Source organism: Sylvia atricapilla, chromosome 7 (genome assembly GCF_009819655.1).
Source record: "Sylvia atricapilla isolate bSylAtr1 chromosome 7, bSylAtr1.pri, whole genome shotgun sequence".
NCBI classification, from domain to species: domain Eukaryota; kingdom Metazoa; phylum Chordata; class Aves; order Passeriformes; family Sylviidae; genus Sylvia; species Sylvia atricapilla.
The window spans coordinates 22,434,450-22,459,114 of NC_089146.1; the positions used below are offsets into that span (position 1 = coordinate 22,434,450).

General features: G+C 50.3%; 1 protein-coding gene across 1 annotated transcript in view; it reads right to left on the reverse strand.

Annotated features, from left to right (window-relative positions):
• The window catches only part of LOC136363562 (unconventional myosin-X-like), a 121,093-nt gene that overhangs the window by 74,707 nt on the left and 21,721 nt on the right, over positions 1–24,665 (reverse strand). The gene's annotated exons all lie outside the window — the stretch shown is intronic.

Genomic DNA, 24,665 nt, shown 5'->3' on the forward strand with positions numbered 1-24,665 from the left:
TAAACTTCGAATAGCTGGTCATTAAAAGTCATGTTGTTATAATAATAATAATAGAAAATATAAATAAAGCATGTTTACAATGTCATACACCCACGCATCACTCACTGTAAGTAAAAATGCTTCCAGAAATCACCAGCAAACAGCTAAGAGGATTTCACAGAGCTTTGTTTGCAAACTCTGGCAAAGTTTCCTTTGGTAAATGACATGACCTGAGTGTTTCTCTGATGTATATATACACTGATGTATACATGATCGTCCTGACGTATGTATGCACTGATGTTTATATATGTTTATATATATATGATGTTTCACATACATTACAACATCTTAAACTGCTCCATGTCTCTCAAGACAAGTCTGAGCACAAACCCAGATTTCTGGTAACACACATGCAGGGATCTGCAGGACAGGTACATTTCATAGCTTGCCTACCAAAATAGCAGGGAAAACAAGTTTGCTGGACTGGCCTCTTCTGTCCTGTCTGCCTGTGAGACCTGGTACAAGGGAAAGAGCAGGAGCATGAAGGAAGATCAGGACAAGCATGACCTGCAATTACAGAGCTAGGCATGAAGCCACACTGCATTTCAGTTATTGCAGACTAATCACTTCCATGTCTTTCCATAGAAATCACATAAACTCTGCTTAGATAAATATTGAGAAAAATTCAAAGTGCTCAACTGTTGAGTAACATTAGAGCCATTCTGCCTTTCATTGATTCACAGACTGAGTTTCTTCCTAATTTTTTATGCCCCTAAATTATTGATCATGAGCTTTAAGCCCTTCCTACCCTCTTAATCCCATCAGCACCATTAGCTCTTTGCTTGTAGGCTTAATATGTTTGAAGAAATTGAATAGTGTATCTATATTACATTATACAAAATGTGAAACACTAATTCTATTTTTAATGATTTGTTTTTAGTTTAGGGGGTTTTTTTTTAAACTACTTAAGTCACTCTCAACACTTTAGTACCCCGGATTTTCCTTACTGTAGGAGATACATATAGGCCAACCTCCAGCCCTCCCAATAAAAAACCTGTGTTTAATGACATTAAAAAGGTGTACATAATTCTAGCTTTACTGCTGTGTTCTGGTCTAGAGTTTCCACATCAAGCAGATTAATCTCCCCTCACCAAGTCAATGAAAAGCACCATTGCATATGATCAGCACCTAAACCCAGGGATGGTCTGCAAAGATCATCCTCATGGCCAGTGAACAGCAGCAATAGAAAAAAATGGAATCTTATGTTACACATTTGAGATCCCAGAGAGCTGTTATGAACAATACCTCACACGCACATTTTGAGGAACTATACAGAGGATTTGTTACATCCTCTTAGGTTTTCCGAAACTCTGGATGTTTGAAATAAAGTGTCCTGAGGCATCTGGGCAGGACATTATTGTTGAGAAATCATTAATCTCCCAAATTACATTCTGACTATAGTGCATAAACATATGAACAGCAACATGTGTTTAAAGATTTTTTTGGTACTTTCACCAGACTCCTACCACCACCATGGCAGAAGGCAAAGAGTCAGAAAACAGGAAGGCTATGTCTCCAAACAGTGGGATGAAAGAAAGCCTTCTATAAGACACTTAGTGTAAATTTCCCCAACAGTGCATTTCAATGCCTTCAGACACCAGTAACCCAGGATGGCAGAAATGAGAGCCTGAGGCAAATGCAGTTTAATCAGAAGACAAGTCTGCACCCTGCCATGCACACTGTGCCCCAATGCCATGGCAAACACACCCTGCATATGGGAGTGTGCCGCGATCACAGCACCCTACACAGTCTGTCCCTGAAGACCAGGGGGGGTCCAGGTTACATGGACTTTCCACTCCCTGAGCTCAGAAATTTACTTGGAGCTACAGGCAGTTGATAATCTGACACAGAAGAGACAGTCCATGGGCATGAATACTGTTATTTAATAGGTACCACTCAGAAGGGAAAAGAGGGGAGATAGGCAATGAGATCACTCAGCTATCTTCAACACACAGAAATTATCTAAAAGTCCAGACTGATTCAGACCTCTTTCCCAGCAGAAGTCCATGTGCAAAAGTATTAAACAAATACTCCTCCAAGGAGACACATTTCTTTTGTACAACACCACACAAACTTATGGCAGGTCCTTCGGTGTGCTGCTAAGGAATAGAAGTCAACATGCTGAAACTCCCAGACACTGTGGTATTTCAGCTGCCCAGAATGACTTACTTCAGTTTACTCTGATTTTGTAGCTGTTTGTACAACAGCAATTGCCTCTGCACAGCAGAATAACTGCACCCAGTTATGCTGTTTCCAAAAGGAATATTGTGCTGAGACAGTCAGAAAAGGAACCACAGAGCAAATAATTATTGTAACTTCTGCCCAGCATAGCCATAGCCCCATTTCCTGAAAGGCAGAGTTTGTTTTAGTGCATCTCCTTCCACCAGCCCTTTTTTCTAAACATGAAATTCCCCAAAGAGCCTTGAATAAATACAGGAGCAGATGGTGACACCAAAGAGACTGCTCTCACTTTACTCCCCTCTCTCCCATTGCCACACATCTCATTGATCAGCTGAAAGGATTAAATTGAGCAGAAACCTTCCAAAAACTGCCAGGCAGCAAGGGTGAACTTCCACAGGAGAAGCAAGGTCAGTAGGCCTGAGCACTGTCCAGCAGCAATGTGCCAGTTCTGAGGGACCCCAGCTCTCACAGGCACCATGGATGATGGGAAAACCATGGTCTTCTAGGACCACAGTAAAAACCCTTCACCTTTCATTGTGGGATATAAAAGATCCACCCTCGCCCACAGACAGAACAGTTTAACAAAATGAAGCAACAAGCAATCACCAATTTGAAGAGAACACCGTAAAAGACAAAGGAGGAACAGCAGTGATGATTTCTGTAAACACTTTCCATCAAATAAAGCTGGCAGAATACTGATCATACAGTTAACTCAAGCCCCTTATATAATGAGTTCATCCCCTCCCAACTCTTATTTTTCTAGGAGTTTATTAGGCTGGTCTATTGCTTTGGTTTTAAAGGGAACAACAGCAGGAACTGAAAGGAAGAATAAAATAGTAATGTACCAGTTCCTATATCAAGGGCAGGTCACTCAGATGTTAAACAAACTCTGAGACCAACATCCTCATTCCTATGGGCTCAGTAACAATCTGTCCATGAACTTGCCTTGCCACAAAGTGCACAGCAAAGCACAATCCTGAAAAGTGATCCTGTACCATGGGGCAGTAATTTAGAAAATAAAGTTGCTTGTCTACAGAGAACAGCATTTCATCCGTACTGACCCACGGTCACACTATCATGCCTTCCAGTGTGCACAGTAAACTCTAAGATGTCATTTCTCACTTCAAACAACAAGTGGTACTTTGGGATCCTAGACTCAGAATTAAATAACATTTCCTGCTATTCATGATATCAAAAAATCAATTGAAGGCACAGATTTCTTTGGCCTTCTATGCGGGGTTTTTTTTACAGTGTCTGAAACTGGAAGTTTCCCCTTGCATTCACACTCCTGTATCTCAGTTCAGGAGATGCAGTATGGTGTGTCAGCAGGGAAAGAATAAGGCAGATCTCATGTTCTGTACCCAGGGAATGGGCAGAGAGGCAGACAGGCAGCACTTATGCAGCAGCAAGGCATCCACACATTGAAGTGGAGTGTGTAGCCAGCAGCTGCACTCTCCTGGTCAGTCATCCAGCTGTTTAAGGCAGTTGAAGGCAGCAAGGTAAGCTCCAGAGGACAAGACACAAACCTCTGCACCTGCTGGTGCGTTGGCCTTTCCAGAGCCTCCCAGCCCAGCAGGAGACACATTCAGGGACTCTCATGAGAAAGCTCTCCTTGACTGTACCACTCTTCAGAAACAAGTCTTCCTATTCTTTTCTCCTTACTCGCACGTTCTGGACTACTCTTGAATCTTCACATTTCCCAGGATGTCCTCTGTCTTCTGGAAACTTCTTCTTCCCAGGCACAAGCAAGAACGAGCTGCCTCAGCTGAACTTTGGGACACAGCAATGCTGCCTCTCTCTGAGTGCACTCAAACACCCCATTCCTCCTTGTGCACAAACCTACACAACTGCCAGGAGGGGCTAAACCAGGACGGCTGCATCAATTTTCCAGGGGTTATGCACAGAGGAAAAGTGGTTTTGCTCGGAAGACGCTTTTCAGTGTGTGAAAGGGGCACACAACTGTCTGTTTTTTCAAGCACAGGATGTTTTTTATGTTTTCTTTGTGACCGAACTTGACTGTCTCAAGCCTCCAGATCTACCTACAAACACAATACTACGAGAGGCTCTTGAAGTGCCTTCCTTGATTTAGGTAATTATACCAAATCAGGCATTTTGTAAGGAGCAGGGACGTCTCAAAAATGTACACCCCTGCACTGAGAGTCTGCAACAAAAACCTCTGTGGGTGCTACAAGTTTTCAACTACAAGTACTATATACATAACTTCTCTTTGTCCTGCTAGCACACTGAGCCTGTTCAGTAGGTACTGGGCACCCAAGCCTTGTGTTTCTCCTGTCGATGGATCCATATGCTCCTAGGCTTAGAAAAGGCTCTCCTAGCAGCATAGTGCTGAGCCAGCTCTTTTCCTGGCCTCAGTGGGCTTTGTGGCTGTAAACCACGAGGCAGAGGCTGGGCTAGAAAGGCGCTCGCAATTCAGACAAAGCTGGAATCAGGTTTCAATAAATGCACTTTTCAAGAGATTGATTTGGATGATCATGAATAAGTGATAGGACAAACATAAAGAGCCTTAGCTAATGGATGTAAGATTGGTGGGGAGGGGGAGTCCCTAGCAGCCTAGACCCATATGGTAAGGAATGCAACTTTGCTGTTTTTCTGATGGCAAGCTGAAACAAAGCCATGGGTTGTATCTGATCAGCAAAACCGGGACCAGCTGCTGGAATGGAGGGGCAGCCCAGGAGGTCACAGGTAAGAGAGACAGAAGCAACAGTTCACTTGGCAGCAGCCAACACGGAGTAGCTGGGAAAGAGGGACAATACCTGCAGCAGCAGTAGGGATAACAGAAACAAAAGTCTACTTCTTGTAAGGCATGAGAGAGACACACTGCAGAGCAATAAGGGACTGGAGTGTACCTGTCTGGTTCCACAACTACCACACAGCAGCTCACTGAGCTCAGGCAGCTCCTGCAAGCCAGCAGGGCTCAGAGCTGGACACGAACTGCAGCCACGGGTCCTGGTGCTCCAGAGTTGCAGCCTAGGCTGAGCCCATGACTCATTCTAGTTCTGCCAATTAGCAGCCTCATTCCTCACTAATTAAAGAACACAGCCCTCAGTCTGCCAGCAGCTTTGCAGAATAGCAGTATCAGGAAAAGGTTTGTGCATTTTAAATAATCTAAGAGCAGTTTGTCACTTCTGGTCACTGATGTATATGCACTGCTTCCCACTCCCCTTTTGCCTCCCCCTCCCATCTGTTCTGTTCCTGTCTCCTCCCCCAGTTTGGCTGCTGCACAGCTTCTCTTCTCATTCTCCAGAACATCTCCAAATATCTCCCAGGAAATGCCTGGTCCATGGAGGTAATTCTTAATCTTCTCAAAGAAACAACTACACACTACAGAAATCACACAAACTCCTTGTCATGGGACTGGAGGGAATGAGCCCCCAGCTGTTTTTCACATACTTCAGAGCTGTCCTTTGCCATGAGCAAAAGGTGCACAGAAATGAGGCAGGTGTGAATCCTTATGGACTTCACTGTACGCTCTCTCCAAGCTCAGTTTAAAATGAGCTGCCTCCTGCGATTCCACTATGGGCAGTGGAGTCACTCTCCTTCTCAGCTGAACTAAGAGTCCTACAGAGTTTGCAACTACCTGAGAAATTCTCACCAGTCTTGAAAATACAAACTGAAATTTCATTATGTTCATAAAAGTAAACACCACTTCCATGCCTTCATTACAAGCTCTTCCCTGCCTAAAACTTTAATTAGGAACTGAATTAAAACGAGTTGTTCCCTAAGCACATTAGTCACATGTGTCTCTACAGATGTGTATTCCCTGTCACATCACAGCAACACTGGCTTTCCTCCATCTCTTCTGCAGCCCTGAAAGAAAGGAGGTTACATGGCATGTGCTAAAGCCCAGCCTGGCCCTAGCAAAACGTTCCCTGACCAGCTTACAGCTCCAAACCGAGCAAGTAAAAGGTATTCCTGTCCTGCTCTCAACTTGGGCAGGGCTTCTCAAAGAAGAATCTCCCTCTTACCACCAAATATATCATGAGGTGGCTTCCTTCAGTTCCCTCCATCCCTCAAATTCAGCCAATGGCTTCAAGGGTGAGGATGGGCTGATGGACAGTTGAGAAGTCTTTGAGGTCCACAGAATAGAGCTCAGGGCCTCAGGAAGCCACAAGGACACAGTGGTCTGTCACTGAGCAGCCACAGTGCCACATGTTTTGCAAAAACCTCAGACAAGAGCCCTGAAACAGTATTTCTTCTGCAATGTTTATTATGCACCATTTGGAATTATGTCCGATACCTTTCTTGCATCTTGCCACATCCTTGATTTCAATATTTCCCTGCCTTGTGGAGTTCTACCATATACTCACACATTATACAGAAACGTACACTTTTAAACCAGTCTCATCAACATACACTTTTAAACCAGTCCCATCACTGTGAAGCAGAAAATTCCTTTTTCTTGCAGTCAGAGGTAGAGGCACAGAAGAATTCAATCCACCTTCTCTGTCTCATCCATTATTTTCTGCTCTTTTGCCATGTCTCCCCCTATTTGTCATTTCACTAATAAAGTAATCTCACATTTTTTAAACTCTTCATGTGAGACATTTTCCTGGTGTTTGCTCGTCCTCTGTGTCCTTCCTTCAAATACCATACAGAAAGCAAGAGGAGTGCCTGTGAGCTGGGATGAACTGTCAGTCAATCTGAAATAAGAGGGAAGTAAGGAAAAATGGGGCAAACAACCCATGTAAAAAAGAAGCTGGGAGACAGGAAAGACAGAAGAGTCTGTGTTTTACTATTTTCTAAAATCACTGGGTACAAAGGCATGTGCTAATAGCAGTATCCAACTATTAGATGTGGATGGCAGCACTGTGAGTTATCACAGAACCACAGGATAAGATGAGTTGGAGGGGACCCACAAAGATCATCAAGTCCAACTTCTGGCCCTGCACAGGACCATCCCCAAGAGTCACACCATGTGCTCAAGAGTATTGTCCAAATACTTCCTGAACTCTGGCAGGCTTGGTGCTGTGATAATGGAGATACATGGAAGTTTTTAACAAACATCCCTGGAAAGCACCCATCTTGCATCACATTGTGATGCTGAAGTGCTTTCAGTAAATGGAAAGGACATAAAACATTTTAAAAATCAACAGTTCTAAGAGTTCCCAGAGATCTGTCCAATAAAGTTTCTCAACAGCTGATAGTAATTTTTTAATAAGTCAGATAATGCTGAGGAAATTCCAGGAGATTGAAAGAGTCAGAGTCTAAATGGGAGTGAAATCAGGATTATCTCTAGTAACCATGGGTTGCTTAGTCTGAAAACCCCAGGGAAAATACAGAGGTTTTGCTCTCAGCTGTTTCATCTGAAGGATAGTCTGGCTTTAACAGTTGTCCAGTGCCAGTTCACATGTAGAAAGAAGTCTGGTCAAAAAGGCTTCTTCCTTAGCATCCAAGCATATGAGATAAATAGGACTGTGATTGACTCTCATGACCTTGCCCACATAGAACACAGTATTTCAGTAAAAGTCAGCTCTTGAGGAGCAAACAGCAGCAAAGGGATCTCAAAACTGTTGTTATGAATGGGGGAAATCACTATTACTTGAGGGAGTTTCCAACAAATGTCTGCAGTGACAGGGTCAGTACTATTTTGTATTCTCATCAAGGACCTAAAATCTAAAGTAGTACTGACAGTACGAGCAGATGCCAACATCTGGTAGATAAGTAAGTACCCACAAGGATGTGACCATCAGAGCATTGTGGATTCCACAGCCCCCTGTTAGAACAAAACAGGATTAAAGTACAGGCAAACTGAAAGGTCATCGTCAGGAGAGAAGGAATGCAAGGAGTACTTCAAACAGAGGAATGTCTTCTGGAAAGTCACAGACCCAAAGAGGACTGCAAATTGCTGAGCAGAAACTCCCAGGACATTTGGTTGCAAAAAGAACTGATGCATGTCTGGGATGTATAAACAGGAGTAAGGAAGTTTACTGCTTACTTATGCTTTGAGGTGTGAGAAAGAAGCCTTCCAGAGACAACATAAAAGGCTCAGTCATTTTTGCTATTTGGAAAGATCCCTTGTAGTGCAAAAGTATTTGTGAAGATGTTAATGTCATTATGTAGATTTGCCAGAGCTGACCTATCTAGCCCAGACAGTGATAGTGGGGGGATTAGAGCAGCATGTGGCCCAGCATGGGCTGCAAACCTCATCTCTGTCCCTGCATCCTCAGCTGACTCAACCCTTCTGAGAGGACACGGCAGACAGTAGCACAGAGACCCCTCTCTGCTACCTGCTGGTTCACCTTTGCCAGCAACCCAGAGGCAACCTGGTGCCAGAAAATAATGTTTTGCAGACAGAGAACTTATTTAGGACAAAGCGACTCAGGAAACAGAAGAAAAGTAGGACCCGAAAATGGATGGATCTGCCAGATACTTTAGAAATGAAGCAGGATTTATTTTAAAACAAGGTTGTGTAATCACTTGAAGAAACTGCAAAAAGCAGGGGATCCTACAGAAATAAGAAGCCCTTCTAGAAAGTGTGATTCAGCTAAATCTTCATCATTGGCTCACAATGCAAGTAAAAGAAATAAAGAGCACTAATACACCCTCCTTGTCCTAACCCTAATTTCCACCTTCTCATCAAATACACTGATGACTGGATCTATGAGAGGCCCCACCAACAGTTCAGTTGCTGTGATAATTATTGCACCTGTATGATAGGACCTCTCAGTCCCCTGGACACTGTGTCAAGTGATGCAGAACAGGCCCTCAATAGGTGTTTTTCCTGAGACTTGGCTCTACAGCATTCCTGAACTGTGGGTGATCTCAGACAGAAATGAGGAGGCAGAACTGCAGAGTTTAGAGTAACTGAAAGATAACCATGAAATCCAGACTCTCACAAGTTTCAGTCTTAATGATCACATTTAGATAGTTCGCATATTCTCCTTAAAGCAAAACAGGAAAAAGAAATTGCAAAACATTTGTGATCATTATGTTAAATGTACGTGTGGCAAGAAGTGAAACCAGAGCAGAACAAGTGATTTTGGAGGTCACAATGGGGCAGCTGAACGAGGCTTGGCCCACGGCAACCTGCTTCCCTTCATGTGGGGGCTCTCATTGAGAGCCTGTGCCAGCCCACCCTCTTGCTGCTGATGGGATCTGACAAGGTTGCAGCTCATGCAGCCTGGCTCCAGATGAATGCCCTAAGGAGGGAGCTAGCAGGACTCCCTCTCTTCCGCCAGACACTTCTACATGTCACCTTTGGCACAAGAGCTTTCTTCCTTGCAACTGCTGCTCCAAAACAGGGCACTCAAACCCTTTTGTCCTAGATCTGCCTCTTTATCACTCTAAATGGTTTAGCGGAGACACAGCTCGGATGGAGGATTCTGTGTGTAGAAATATGCATGCTACACTAGCTGCATGGAGGTCTTCAAGGACAGTGGTACTTCACTGCAGGGGCTAATTAAACAGAGAGGGATTGCTCTGTTTGGTATTGACCCAGAGAGCATTACATATACAAGATGGATGTAACAGTCAGCATTTCTCTGTCTCTTCTTAATCCCTACAGGTCCTCTTTCTGAGAGGTCACAATATTCTCAGTAGACTGAGAGGAGGTTGTCAGGGGAAGCTGGCAAAGCATGTGCTCCTGAGAGGAGGAGAGAGGCTTGGCCAGAATACTCCTTCAAAGAGCAGCCTCACTGCTAAAGATGATAATGTTCTACGTACCTTTTCTTTCCAAAATGGCATTTCCCTAAGACAATGGCTAACACATGGGAATTCAGCTTACTGTTATCTGTAAAGACAGCACATCACTCATGGTCAGCATCATCCATGTCAGCTGAACCATTTCCCTCATCTCAGACAGGAGTCTCTGAATAGATTCCTCTGGACATCTGGCCATGTTCCTCTCTCACAGGAACTCCTTCTCCCAACTGCAGGGAGTATGGGAAGGGCAAACCAAGCTATTGAGAAACCTAATCCAGCCATGGACAAACCCTTCCTACCCAGCATAACCTGCGCTCCCTGGGGACACAGGTTTCTGAATTATGCATCCAAGCAGTTTCAACAGAGAGCCCAAAACTGGTGAGAATTGCATGTGCAACCAAAAATCAGTACTGTGCCTCTACCTGCTGCACCCATGAATCAGTCAGGCTCCACACTGCAAAGGGGCATTCACAGTGTGATTCAGTTGTCCTCCTCACTCATGAGCTCAAGTCCTTTCAGTTGTTCTCCTTACTCATGTTCTCTGCCTGCAGATGTTTACACACACGACTTTACACTGGGAACAAGAAGCCATTAGATGCCCAAAGCACAGCAAATTCTGTTGAGCGTCTTGTGGCCAGTAAAGGGCCATGCCCTGTAGACTCCCTGACGGCTTTGTGTAGAAGTCAGGCACTTTCCACTTGCATCAGGTAGTCAGCAGTCAGGGCAAAGCTGCCAGAGCAAAAGAAACCTGGAAGAGGTACTTGCTCCTCACCTCAGTTTGGGGCCAAGAAAGCAGCTCAGGTGCATGCACAGTGGCAACTCCAGTGGCCTTAGTACTCCTTCACAGCCTTGACTCCTTCCTGATCTGTGTGTATCCCTGAGAGAGATGGATCCTCTCCCGGTCTCCACAGCAGATGTCCCAGGCCCCAAAGAAGAGAAGGGCTATAGCCAGGGAAGGATGTGGAACAGTAAGTGAAGACCATGACAGCTGTAGAGAGGACAATTCCAATCACCACAGACATGCAGGACACGAACACAGCATTACCCCGCCTTTCTCTCCCCATGTCAGAAAGCTTAAGAACTTCAGGGGATTTATTTTACAACACAGATGAAAAGCTTTGAATTTCATCACAAGAGCAATGAGGAAAACTGTTTAACACTTAAAATGCCAGCACTTCTAGGTCAGTGGCACATGAGAAGGCGAACAGCATCTGTGACTCCACTACATGCTGCTCCTCAGTGCAGACTGAGTATGGGACTGGGCTAATTGGTCACTCCAACTGGAGTGCAGGATAGGATGGGAGAAGTGTCTCCTTTAACCCGGTCCATGACATTCCTGCTCCTTAGGGGGGAATTGGAGAGCGAGTCACATCCTCTGTGTCAACCCCACATCCTGCCCACACTCCAGACACACAGGGAAACCGTCATCTGTCACCATGCCACAGCCCTGGCCTCCAGGGCCCCTCCTCCCTGCCTGGGCACAGGACTCACTGCAGCAACCAAGTAAGGAGATGGCGGAGCACACACACGGCTCCTCCACTCACACCAGGCTGGAGCAAAGGCGTCATTTGTCACATCTCTGAGCCATGCTGCACAGCAGACCTCCGATGGCAGGGGCACAGACACATCTCTGTGCTCTACCACTCGCTAAGGATGAAGCTTTTCTAATTTGGCCCACTTGGGACACTGCAGGAGAAGAGCAGCAGCAGCACACAGCCCAGCAGCTCGCTGTCCCTGGGGTCTGCCAGCAGAGGAGGGCACAGCACATGGGAAACCTTTCCACAGTGTCAAGCTGGCACAACTGGCCAAAACTATTCCTCCCTTGGCAGAACCAGGGTGACAAGTAGGTTGAACCCTTCACAAAGCCGTTTTGGTCTCCAGCATGCCAAAGGGGGAAATAAGGGAGCTATAAAGACCCATGGCATCCCCACCTAACCCCAGATACTGATCACATAGCTGAGTGTGATAACCTAAATGCTGCAAGCACAGTATGGGAGCCTGCTAAAGCCAGACCAACAGCACAGGGGTTTAAGCTATTCACTGTAAGACATGACATGCATCCCATGGGACAAGCTCGTTTTCTGCTGCTGCAGAAGGAAGTGAAGCAACTCCTACTCAGGCTTTCCCTCCCACCAAGAACCCCCCATGGAGAAGGAGGAAGAGTGGCTGGGGTGCAGCAAATGCCAAACATTCCGGCTCTGGGGAAGCCACATTCCCTCTCTCTCACCCCCCACTGCCTTTCCTGCAAAGCAAAGTCTGATGCTTTCCTGCACACGTTCACTCCAGTTCTCCAGCCTTGCCTACCTTGATTCACCAGGATTTAAGTCTGCGATTTACAAGAGATGTATGACAGGACTGCCCATCACCCCTTCTCTGGAAATCTCTGTTTCTTCAGATAATGGCAGAATCATGCCTGGACAGGCGAAGCTGGACAAAGCAGGCAGTTCTCTGATGGGTGCTACTTGCTGAGATGTGCACCTCTGGGTATCCCCTTTCCAGCCTCCCTTTCCCATCAGTTCCTTCAAGGCTCCTCAGTGGCTACTCCTGTTACAAGAGGCCAGGAGGTTCCTCCTGACAGAGAGGTGGGCATAAAGGCTCTGGTGAAATGGCCCTTTGGGAAACTATGGCCTTCATCTGATTAGATACAGACGGCCCAGACATCCAGGAGCAGCAGGTTAATCAGTTAATGGCTGAAGGATGCTGGGCGATGCGCTGCCGCCTGCAGCCCGGCAGCCCCAGCCGCACAGCCCGGGGGCAGCCACTCCTTCCTCTCTGGGGCCAGATCCGGGAAAACATCTGTTCTGATAAAGAAAGTGTTTCATCGGGGAGGGGGCAGGCCCGAGCCCATCAGCTGCTCCAGCCTAGCGACCACGGGCTGCTCCGGAGCGCTGCTAGCTCCCCCTCCGCCCCCGTGACTCGCAAGGCCGGACACCGGGGTTAATGGCCTGGAAACCATCTGGGGGCTGGAGGGGGCAGATGTGTCCAAACAGGAGGCTTTCAGACCTCGGCCGCAGACCTCGAGAAGGCCCCGTCACCCCACAGTGCCCGCCGTGCCCACTGCCAGTGCCACGGGCAGCCACATTCAACTACGGGTCCAGAAAGCGCTGCCCTTGCCTTGCACCCACCTGCCCCTCACAACCAAAGGCATCACCGGGCTGGGCTGGAAACCTGTGTTTTCAGGCAAGAAAAACGGCACAGAGAATTTCGGGGCGTCTGGGCTGTGCCCGTACCGCGCACTCAGTCACTCGTTCCCCGCGGCAGCGCAGTGCCCGCACGGCTGTGTGCTCACTCCGGGAGGGCACCGAGGGCAGGCGGGAGCAGAGCCCGCAGCTAACAGGTTCCAGCCGGGCCCCGGTAGCCGCTCTGCCCGCCGGCGTGACGGTGACTGGGCAGCGGCACCGCAGGGCAGGGAACTCCCGCCGCACGCTGCCCGCCTGCTCACCGGCCCGGTGCCCCGGAGGCCAGCCGCTCTGTGACACGCACACGCCGGCAGGAGCAGGCTCCGGACCCTGAAGTCGTTCCAGAGGATTAAGGAGCCGGTTCTGGGCAGCCATGACTATCATGCGACAAACCCTCTCCTCCCGCAAGCAGCCCCCGGTCGGCATTGCCGGCCGCACATCGGTCAGGCTCCGGCTCCCGCAGCCCCTTCAACCCCTCGCACGGGCTGCGCGGTGCCGCGCCGGGCTGGGGAGCGCTCGGGGACAAAACCCTCCGCATCCCATCGCTCCAGAGAAAGTGCAACCGGGACCGCCTCGGCGAGGGGGCATCGGGGCCGCGGCTCGGCCGGCGGGGAGCGCAGCGTCCCACAGCCCCGGGGGCGCTCCTTGCCCAGGGCACGGCACCCCGATGCCCGTCTCGGCCCGAGACCAAATCCTGCCGGCCCCCGCCTCTCCCGGCCCCGAGCAGGGGCGAGCCCCGCTGCCGTGCCCGTCCCGCCGCTGCCCACCTGACGCAGAGAGGCGTCCATCGCCCGCGGAAGCGTTGCCGCCGGCTCTCAGCGCCGCATCGCCGCGGCCGGGCGGGCACGGCTGCCGGCCCCACGCCGCGCTGGCTCCGCCTCGCCGGCCGCGGACAGCGGGGAGCGGCCGGGCCGCCCGCTCCGCCCCGCTCCGCCCGCACCGGGGCGCGGGGAGTGCGGCTCCTGCGGCAGCGGCGGGGCCGTGCCGGTGCCGGAGCGTTTGGGAGCCGGATGAGACTGGCTAGGAAGACGAGCGCATCTCGAGAGGAGGGTGCTGAGAAGGGTTGGGGGAGGCCCAAGCGGCCGGTGCCACCCACAGACACGCGGCGGGGACGGGGGACTACTGCTGTACACGGCCACAAGAGCCAAGTGCGGACCTTTGTGAGGGCAATTGATGTCATCCAGAATAGCAAATATCTCGGGTTCGGGGTTCCTTCAGCAGACCATCACAGCATGATGCAGTGAGAGAGACCGTTAACAGGAATCCTGATAGAGCTTCGAAATGATGTCTCAGAGATCTGGAACAGGTGGCAAAGAGCAATACTCCGGGCAAAGTTTCTCCAGATCATAGTTCAAAGATAGAACTTGACTGCAGATCGAAGCGCGGCCAGATCATAGTTCACAAGTTTTCTGTGAAGGTGTTTCTTTCTATTGGAAAATATTTCTTTATTCTGAAAGAAAGGAAATCTAATGGAGGCGTGTGAGAGAAGTGTTTTTCATTTTTATTATTATTATTATTGTTATTGTTATTATTTTGGTCAATAATGGAAAGGTTTTTTACTACTTAAAACACAGAGAGAGTTCCGGGGTAGATGGCAGTATTCTTGTTTGGCATCTATCACTGGACAGAGTCACACTGAGGCCACCTGTGATGACCACCACTCTTCCACCTTCACTGGGCCTTTCGGTAGTTTCCTGATATGTGAGTCACTGTCAATGTGTCCTTCCATTTTGATACCAAGTTATTGAGAGGTATCCTAAGCTTGACTATCCAGGTTCTTTTGTACTTGCTCTGGATTAGTTTAATCTACACCACTTACCCTGTCTTACGAAAACATCATGCAAGACGGCACCAGAAGCCTAACTGTAGTTCTTATCGCACATCTAATACATCTATCCACAAGGCCAATCACTGTGTCAGAGAAGGGGATTAGATCTACTCACAGTGTCCTTGACAGTCCTCCTTACAGCCACACATTTTTTGCCAGGCTGTTTCTGCCACAGCCAGCTTTCTTCTCACGGGAGGAGAGGGGATTCCCACTGATGTTGTTTCTGCAGACAATTTTAGCTGTTAAGCTTCTCAGTTCTGGCTGGTCACCAGGGAGCCGTGGAGCTTCTCACAACCAAAAAGTTGAGGAGCACACTTCTTTCTCCTCTATCTGCCTTCTGGCCACCAAGTCTCTGCCAGCAGGCATCTCCACCAAAAGACTTTGCTGGAGAAACTTTGGCCATGGTTCCTGTCATCCTGGGTAGAAGGGATGGATACAACTTTTCAAAAGGGCAAGTTTTTTAGCATTAACACTATTGTTGAGTGACATTTTCCAAGAGGGAAGTCCTTAACCTAGTCCATAGAACAAAGTAACTTTCCAACTCTTCAATCAATAAACATTGTATTTCCCCAAATGGAGCATCAGTGACGGGGATGCTGTAAGCCTGATGCTGTAAGGGGGACACTGATGCTGTAAGCCCTTTATCAGCCTAGTTGAAAAGGTGGCAAGAATCTTGGCAAGAAACTTACACCTGTGTTCTTCCTCTCTGTTACAGGATTAAAGCACTAGTCCTGTATTTGTGCAGCCCACTTGGAAACTGCACTATCTGAACTGTTTCCTAGCTGTGTCTGGGAAGAGGTGGCTGTGACCACCTGCTTCTTCACAGAGCTTTGATAATCAGGTGATTGCTGACTTGCTATCACATGAGCCCCACTGTGCAGGAAAAGCCTGGGACCTCTCTCCAGCCTATCAACCCCCCACTCCTCCCCCCATCCTCGGGGCTGCCTCCTTCCCCAAAACTGGCACGCTAGTGCTGACTGTGTTTGGCAGCAATGTCAGCAACCCGACAAGCTCCCAACCCTCTTCTCGGCCCAGCTGCAGACAGCACAAGAACCAGGATGCCATGGCTATTGTCTGCTTGTCAGCCAAGTGCTGGGCTCTGGGAGACGACAGCCAGGGCAGGCGGGTGTTGGTGGGTCTGAGCTGTGAGCTATCCCTGCATCCATGAAAGGAGCAACCTTTCATGGATTTGCAGGCAGCAGGGCCCCGCACCCAGCCACGGCAGCAGCAGACAGTGAGTCAGCTTCCTGCTGGGCTTTCCACACCGAGGGAAGGTCGGCAGAGGACTGGCAGGAACAAGCTGAGGCAGGAATTCCTCCTGGACTCCAGACAATATCTTAATTTCCTCTTCTGCCACGGGTCTGGCACATTGCTGGGAGGCAGGCCCTCATGCCCCGCTGTAGGTGGGAAGTATCTGACAGACTTGCTCTCCCATCACCTACGAGGGGACGAGATGTGACACCTTGACTGCAGGTCCCACTTCCTCAACGGCTCATCAGAATAGTGCTCGTAGGGTGGAGGACTGATTTCCTCCACTGTCATCCCTGGGATGATCTCATTTGGGAGAGTCAGCAGCAGAGGCATGATACCTTGGACCAGACAAAAGGACAGGGAGGCACAGATGCAGAAGGAGGGCATCTGTGCTCTGCTATGCATTGCCTCCATCACAGCCCCCACTGCCAGACCCTGCTGCTTTGTTGAGGCAACCAAATTCCCCCTTGCCCAAAGCCCAGAGCAGCCAGGAATGTGTTCACCAAAGACAAAAACTACTGAGAACAGCAGCCAAAAATCAAGCATGCCACCCTTGCCAGACCCTGCTAGTCCACAGATGCTGAGGCACAATCCCAACACAAGGCTGCATGCATGCAAGAGGAAAGGGACACACAGAACATGAAGTAGGGTGCAAACTGATTCCACAGTTCTGGCTCTTTCCTTGTTCTAGTTTCACAATTCCTTGAAATCAGCTTATAAATCAACAATGAAAAGGGCAGGTCCTCCCTTCTCCCATTCCCAGACTGCGGGTAGCCCAGCCACACCTCAGACTTGGTCAGTCTGGCCAGGCTAGCTCAGGCTTGGGCTGCTTGAACTCAGCTCATGAAACTGTGGACCTCTCTTCCAGCCCCATCCCCTGCAAAGTGACAATGGTGATGATCAAAGCTCTGCCGAAGCTCTCCCTGCCTGCGGCTGCTCTGAGGCTCTGTGACAGGAATTAGCCCAAGCTCCTCGGGGACAGGATCATGTTTGTACCAGATGTGTCCCTGTTCCAGAGGAATGTGATTAAGGATGTCTGGAGAGGCTTTCACAGGGTCACACCAAGCACTGTGGCACCTGGTCCCCCAGAGAGCAGAAGCATGAGGGGGAATCCTCCTTCTAAGGGAGGACAGTGTGGGCTGGGGAGGGTTTATTTGCCTGGGTACCCTGCTGGCTCCTCTATCACTTCAGCCACCAGCAGTGAGCTGGTCTCACTGCAATGCACAGTGCTGCCTCTGCACACTACAGAGCTCGGGCCAAGGGCAGCTACACCCTTGCTTAGTCTGATGGCAGTGGCAAAAGCTTCTTACCCCATCCAGGCACAGGAATGCCCTCCAGGCCTGCCCTTTCTCTGTAGGTCAGGAAAACAGGATGTTTCTTCATTTATAGCCTGAGCACAAAAGCAGATCGTTGGAGCAGATAGGCCCAGAGGGTGGATGCTGGGCACATCCACCCCACTGTGACCATGTGCCACCCCTTGGCCTCTGAAGCACCCTCCGGAGCTGCATCACTGGGGCTAGTACTGTAGCTGGGACTTTCTACCAGCCCCATCTGCACTTGGCTGGGCTGATGAACCAAACCCATAATCAGGTATCTCCAGCTTTCTCTGCAGATAACGGTCCTGGTCTTGTTCTTCAGCTCAACCCTTCCTTCCTATCATTTCCACACCCCAGGCCACACATCCAGCTCCTGGCAGTGACAAGCTGAGGTTCCCTGCCACTGCTCCCTTTGTGCTGCTGCCGGTTTGCTTGGGGCCACAACATATCTGTGTGTGGCATTTACACCTTGGCCATGAGAAATGCAGTCCCAGTGATGAGACTTCTGAATGAGGGAGCTGAGCTGCACCAGGCTATAATTACAGTAAGAGCATGTGGGGAAAGGCCAGCCGAGTGCATCCACCTCATTTCCTCTCCTATTAAGTCTGCCCTGCTTTTGTTTGACCCAGACCAAACCTTGCTATTAATGGCACAATGCTGTGGAGGTCACAGATGATTCTGCTACAAGCAGCTTTGTGGATTCTGCTTGACTAAATGCATAAGCAGGGCTTTGCTTGCAGATACCATTACTATGTGATTCATGCTGTAGAAAGTATGTCAGGCAGCTGTGGTGTAGGCAATTCCCAGACTGGGCTGTTTTGCCAGGGGAGCTCTTTGTCTCCTTCACAACCAGCAACCCAGGCAAGCAAGCAAGGAGGTTAAATGGTGTCATATCTCTACCCCTGGCTGAATTCTGCTGATGGGTGCTGGTATCCTAAGCTGTGTGTGTTTCTCCTTCCTGATCTTGTCTGCACAGTTTCAGCTTGCAAAATCATTTTTGTGCTGAAGGAGAGAGCTCTTCTTGCTGTGCACCTGCAGTCAAACGGATCCCCATCCCTGCCCTGTTTGTTTGAGCTTGTTCCTTTTAAGTCCCTGGAGGCAACCTGAAATGCTGTGCTCCTGGACCAGTGAAGGAAAAAAGCAGGCAAGGCTGTGCTAACACCTCCAGGGCTGAAAAGTGAGTGCAGCCCCAGTTCAGAGCTGCAGTAGCTGGCCCCAGCATCTGGCCATCTGTCTTTGCCGAGGAAAAGAGCCTGGCACAGCAGGAGGCAGCTGCACCCCAGCGTCTCCCATCCCCAGTGAGGTTGCTGTTCTCTGTGTGCTGGAGGCGGGGGGGACATCCTCAAGGGACACTGGGCTGATAGATGAAGGAAATCATCCAGCTGGGCTCCCACAGCAGAGATCACAAGGTCCCCCCCTCTCTGCAGAAATCATGTCTTGCTCAATGACAAGATCATATCTGGGAGCCCAGGGGGTCACAGAACAAAGTGGCAGGGAAGATGGGGGATGTTGTGCAGCACTGGTGCTCAGCACTTATCCTTGTTCTGACTCTTGAATGGCCGCCTTTGAGCCACGTAGGGTGCCAGCCCACCTCCTTGCTGCTCCTTGCAGGAAAGAAGCTTTAGCAGTCACATTTCAGAGCTCAGGTTGAGCCTTCCCTGTCCACACCTCCCAGCAGCATTGCCTCCTCTCTGCATGGGAGCTCATGAGAGCCATCTCTGCAGAGCAAGACACAGTGGCTTGTGACCAGGTGCGTCCCAGCCAAAAGTACACACCTGGACAGAGGAACCTTGCACAGGCACAGAATTGTCCCAGAAGTGCCTCAATCACTTCTGCAAAGATTCCCTTTGGAGACCAGTCCCAGCACAGGCACTTCAGAGCCAGGAGGCTGGAGAGCCTTGAGGGGATGCGCTGGGAGGGATGGGGCAGGGGCACTGGGCAGCAGCCAGAAAGCAAACCTCCCATGGCAAAGGAGTGAAAGCCAGATAAATTACAGGAGTACTCACCTGTACTGAGGAAACATGCTGTCTACTCCTGTGCCAAGGATTCAGACATCCCTGCTAGGAAAATATCCTTTGCTAAGACCTGTGTGAGGGAGAAGAGCTGGACGGAACCTCATCTCTGCTCTGTTGTTCCGTGGCAATGTCTGAGGGCTTGGAAACTGGCTCTGGGAAAGACTGGCTGCAGCACGAGGGACACGTCCAAACCTGCTGTCCCCATGGGGAGGAAGGTTTGTGTCCATGCGTGAAGAGGGCAGGTTCCTCCCCTCGTGGTCAGCAGAGCCCTGCTTAGCACTTTCTTCTCTCCCTGGTGCTTTTCCTGGGGCTGGTGAGTCCCTTCTTTTTAGTGACATGAAGAGGACGTGGATGGAGGGCAGGAGACAGAGAGCATTGGGCTGGGACCATGGCAGGGATGCAGTACTTGCTGAAGATGGTCCTCAGCATCTGCAACAGCGAGCAGGACCCCAGCATCCCTGACCTGGGGCTGCTCTTGGGGCTTCATACTCAACCATTGTCCTGCTCAGCTTGAGCTCTGCTCTCCCCAAAATGGTGCAGTTCACATCTGAACAAACCCACTTGTGTTGGGGATAGCAAACAGGAGCCACTCACTCCTGCCAATGTGAGGAATGCACTGTGCTGCCACCTCCTGCCATTGTTACCTGCCCCACAATTCCACAAACCCCTCCTCATGGGGAAGAGGAAAGAAGGTTTATTTAAATTTATTTTAATGAAGTTTGAATGAAAAGCAGACACAAAAGCTCCTGCCTTTCAGGTCCACAGGGGGAAAGGGGAAACTTTGCCACTGGCTCTTGTTCTCAGTTTTGTTGTAGAAATGGTTTTAGCTAGCAGTTTCCTTAACTTCCCAGGCTTAGGGCCATGTGAATGGGTGCCAGTGGTATCTGACAAGAGGTGTGCCAGCCCCTCCTGGCTGCAGAGAACAAAAATAACTGGAGAAGATAACTTGAGTGCACTTGAACCCAGGTTTCTGTTCTGGAAACAGAAACCCAAACAGTTTGCTTAAACAATACAGTTGTTTAAAATAATAATGTTGATAATTTTGGGAATGGACCTTCTATTTTTAAGTCTCTGGATGGGCTTACTTTTGTAAAGATAAACCTCATATAGCAAAGAGGGAGAAACTTCTGGTGGGAGTGCAGTCTTGGTCTGGCATAAGTGAGTCTCCTATCAGGGAGCAAGTGAACACTTGCCTCATCCCAGAGCACCCCCTGGGGAAGTGGGGGCTTACAGACACCCAGAGTATTCTTCCCAGCCCAGCACAGGAGCATTCCCTGAATCTGCAGGCAGCCTCTCAGCTACTCCCCCTGCACTGCAGCAGTATTTTGTGATCCATCAGGCTCCTGGTGTGCCAGCACCCAGCAGCCTCTCCCTGCTTCTCTGGTCTGAGTAAAGTGGGGGTACCCCATGGAGTGTACCCCTTGCAGCCCCTTTACTCCTCCTGCCTCAGCCCATCCCTGTTGCCCTCCTCTCCAACCATTCACAGTCTCTCCTTTGGCAGAGCAACCAGGACTGACTCCTCCAAGCTGGACAGATGTCCCACTCTTCAAGCAGCACACTAGCCTTTGGTAGAACTGATTGCTGACTGAGTTCACGAGTGTGACCCAAACCAGAGCCTCTGCAGAAATCCTGCCTACGTGGCATCCTGGTGCAGTGTGTTTTGCAGCACATCCAGGGCATAGGACCATGTGGATGAGCTGTGATTCTGGCCAACTCTTCTCCATCACTGTGGCCACCCATGGAGGCCCTCTACTCTGCCCTTGAAGGGGAGATCAGCACCTTCATGAGGCACATGCAGTGGTGCCAGGAGGGCCTTGACCTGCACAGCCGGTACCATGTGCTGCTACTGGTGCTGCCACAGAGCCCCTCGGGGTGGGCAGAGAGCTGGCAGCACCTGCAGAGGCTTGCCCGCTGCCAGCCTGGCTCAGCCAGCCCTGACATGGCCAGCAGCTACGTGGACTGGCTGGCCAGCTACCTGCAGCACCTGAGCACACTGAAGGAGAGGTCTGATGCCAGGGTGATGCTCCCCATCTGTAAGAACTTATACATGCATGAGGAGCTGGCTGCCTGTCCGACCCCACAGTCCCCGCTGGCATCCATCCCCCACCTGGCTGCACAGCTCTTTGTCCATCAGCGTAACTGGGGGCTGCTGCTGCAGGGGGTACCCTTAGCCAGAGGGTCTTCAGCCCCCAGAGCCTGCATGACCTGTGGGGCTTTGCTGATGTGGGACCCTTTGTGAAGGTCTTGAGACTGGTCCCTGATGTCTTTCACCAGAGCTTGGCCACAGCAGATCTCACCCAGAAGTGAGTGTCTCCTCACCGCAACAGGTATGGCCACTCCCTGCACCATCAGCATCACTGTCACCATCACTGCCACTGGAGCCACCAGCATGGAGCAGAGCAGGGTTGGGTCCTGGCACTGTACAGCCTCCTCCATGCAGCAGGGCCCCTCAGAAGCCCAACTCTCCCCTGGGTTTACCCAACCCCATGTTCCCACTGAAGCCTTCAGGCACAGGGTGCTGTGAGCCCAGCTGCAGGAGAGCCAGGAGGAGCTGCTGCAGGAGGGAGCGGGTGGCCATCCTTCATGCCCAGGCCTGTGGTGTTTCCCAGCGCATCTGCCTCCTGCACCTGCAGCAGCAGGGCGAGGGGCTGGGGCTGGCCCAGCCCTGGCAGAGCTCAGCTATGGGGGCTCGCCGGCATGAGGCTGCCCTGGCAGAGGAACGGCAGAAGAGTCTGGAGCTAGAGGAGTACCACCACAGCATCCTGGAGGCTGACTGGCTGCTGGAGCTGGAGGTCAGGCCCATCCTCATCTGGAGGATTGATGCTGTAAGGACCACATGTCACTCTGCTTGTGCTCCCTGGTCTGCATGCCAGGGTGGTTGGGGACACTGCTGCGGTCCGGTCCGGGATGCTGCACATCCAGGGAGAGACGTGAGTCTTGTAGGACTACGTACAGCCATTATCTTTCCAGTTCAAACCAATGGTCTGCTGGTTTGGACACTGAGATATAAGGAAGGGAGAGCTGAGGAGTGAAGAGTGGGAGAGGGAGCGTTTCCTAACATGGCAGAGCAGCCTGTGGGTCATGAATACTCCCATCCAACCCAACTGAATGCTCAGGATATAGGCATCCACATTGCTTCCTCTCCTGCAGGTTCTGCAGTGCTGCCAGACCTTGGAGAGGGTGCTGTGAGGCCATACACTGTGTGCCCTACAGCACACCCGGCTCAGAAACAGGATGGCCACCACCTGTGTACCTGGGCAGGCACAGCCCTCTATGCCTCAGCAGCCAGCCCCTGGAGCAGCCAGTGACTGACCATGGGCAGTAGGACTTCCACCTACTCCCAGCAGCAGCATCCTGGAGAGCAAGACTGGAGGACATCCAACACATCACCATGGGCTGCAGGCAGCCAGTAGCTCACAGCGACCTGGCTCAATTCCTGCCTGGGAAGAAAGCATGGAAAAAATGTGTTTAATGAGATGTTTCTTCTGTGCTCAGCCCATGGACCTGCCATTCAGTGCGTGGCTACAGACTGCCCAAGATGGGCACTGAGTGCTGCTGAGCACGCAGGCACAAGCATGCACATGTATATGGATGCAAGCAGGCAGAAGAATATGTTTGTGGTTAAACATGGGCTTCGGCCTCCTGTTTTCAGCAGCCACTGATGATGATGGAAAGCCCATCTCTATGCTGCTAGTGGGTAACATGGTGACAGTCCTTGCTCCAGCTGGGGCTTGCTACCTTGCTGGCTGTAGTGGGCAAGTAAGTTTTGTGCTGGGGAATTTCAATCCATTTATTTATTAATTTATTGCCATTGGCAATAAAACTGAAAGTGTAGAGCCAGAGGCACAGTTCCTGTGAAGAGTTTATTGGTGTAGCTGTTTCCACTACAGTCAGAGGAGTCACAATGCACAGAAACAACAGGCCTCCTACACTACACAGGGAGGACAGGACACACACGGCCACAGACACACAGAGACACTCGTCTCTCTGCCCTGGGCCCTGTAGTGGGGCCAGGCTGTGGGCAGGACCTGCTGTGGGGGAGGCTTCTTTCTCTGATGGGATATTTCTGCAGCCTCCTGAGGAAGGCATTGGACCCTCCTGGTAATGAAGCACCAACCATCTCTCGCAGGAGCCAGGCTGGTAAGTGGGAATGGGGGCAGCATCTTCTCCCAAATCCAATGGTGAAGTGAGCAACCCAGCTTCCTCTGGAAGACCAGTCCAGCTCTGACCATCAGGAAGAGGCTGGGCTGCCTTTCTCTTCTGGCACTACCTTTGGAGTTTCCAGGAGCAGCAAGGGCACCATCAAACAGTTTCTGGGCCAGCTCTGAACAAAGGCTCAGGGACAGGCAGGGAACATCTGTGTCAGGTGGAAAGGTGTGATGCACAACAAGTCTCACCTGAACATGAGGAAGAACTTCACTGTGCAGTGACTGAGCACTGGCACAGGTTGCCCAGGGAGGCTGTGCAGTCTCCCTCACTGGAGATATTGCAGAACCGTCTGGATACAATCCTGGGCCACGTGATCTGGGATGATACTTCTTGGGCAAGGAGGTTGGATCAGATGATCCACTCTGGTCTCTTCCTAACCTGACCCATTCTGTGACTCTGTGGAGCTGCCCAGAGGTGATGGGGGGCTGAGTGCTGGGCACCCTGAGTGCTCCTCCTTCCCACCTGGAGAGCACAGCTGGATGTGAAAGGCGATCTCAGTATGACAGCAAAACGGAGGCTGGGGTTTCAGTGAGTTCCTTGTAGGCTTGCAGGGAGCCAGACTCAGTGGATCACCGCACAGGGAAAGGGAGGGGACCCAAAGGATTGTTTTGTGCTCCAGCACTACATTTCTTGTATAGCTTCTTACACATGGTTTGTTCCCAGAGACAGGAATGTGGGGATCAGGAACTGGGATACAGCCCTGTAATGAGTGTTTACTGCTGCAACCTCTGTGGAGGTGCAGAATGGCAGAGGACTCCTCTTAGCTCCTGCAAGAGGGCAAGCATTCAAGTCTTCAGGATACATGCTTGTTTCTAGCTTTCCCTCCCTGTGCAGTTTGCCTTTGGAAATAAGGTAAGGAAAACTGAGAGGGAGAGGAACCAAACAGCCTCTTCTATGTCAAGCAAGAGCTGAAAACAGTCATGAGGGAAGGTGACTGGACAGAAGATGGTCTGGAGGACTGGGCCAGGGTGCCAGTCCCTCTTTG